The sequence below is a fragment of the Schistocerca americana genome, chromosome 5 (assembly GCF_021461395.2).
Source record: "Schistocerca americana isolate TAMUIC-IGC-003095 chromosome 5, iqSchAmer2.1, whole genome shotgun sequence".
In the NCBI taxonomy this organism is placed as follows: Eukaryota; Metazoa; Arthropoda; class Insecta; order Orthoptera; family Acrididae; genus Schistocerca; species Schistocerca americana.
This window is the reverse complement of record NC_060123.1, coordinates 552,137,228-552,138,190: the sequence shown is the minus strand read 5'-3', so window position 1 is coordinate 552,138,190 and position 963 is coordinate 552,137,228.

Below are 963 nucleotides of genomic sequence, written 5' to 3'. Positions count from 1 at the left end.
CCAGATTTGTAGGTTTTTCGGATGTGATAGTGGCCCGATAATGGTCAGGATGGAAACGTGAAGGGACATACATGCTTGTTGTCAACGTTCCAGTCCGCCACATCTGACCACCACAAAGGACCGTACAACAGTCGCCATATTGTGCACGAGTCACATCACAACCCTTTCACATCTGTGCCTGCCAACCGAGAATACGTAATGGGCACTGCAAAGTTCCGTGTCGTTCCACGCCATTGCTCCGAGACTATCAACAGCTGGACAAGGGAATTACCATCCCACGCAGTTAACACCTCGGCACAAACGAATATGTTTGGAGTGGTGCTGTGACTGGGAAGGCCGGCCGGAGTGGCCGAGCGGTTTTGGGCGCTACAGTCGGGAACTGCGCGACCGCTGCGGTCGCAGGTTCGAGTCCTGCCTTCGGCGTGGATGTGTGTGATGTCCTTGGGTTGGTTAGGTTTGGGTAGTTCTAAGTTCTAGGGGACTGATGACCTCAGAAGTTAAGTCCCTTTGTGCTAAGAGCCATTTGAACCATTTTGTGACTGGGAAGCGTCGACTGTTGATGATCGGCGTCGCATTGTGTTCAATGATGAATCGCGATTCTGGACGACCATCGTCGGCCCGTATGGCGGCGACCTGACAACAGGTTCCATTCTTATAAAGTGATGGAGAGGCGCAGCAGAGTTACTCCTGACGTCATGGAGTGGGGAGCCACCGGGTATGTCTTCAGGTGACGCCTGGTAGTGATTGGAAGAACACTGACAGCATGTGTTACGTCTCATGCGACAGTTCGTACTGCCATTTTTCAAAGCTTGTCCACATACGGCATGAGTCTTTATGAACTGTCTGCTTGGTGCTCCCACGGTCAGTAAGATCCCCATGTCTGTCCCTGATAGAACGTGTATGGGACAGTCTCGGATATCAACTCTGTTCCAGTGTCAGTATCCAGGACATCTGAGACCAGTT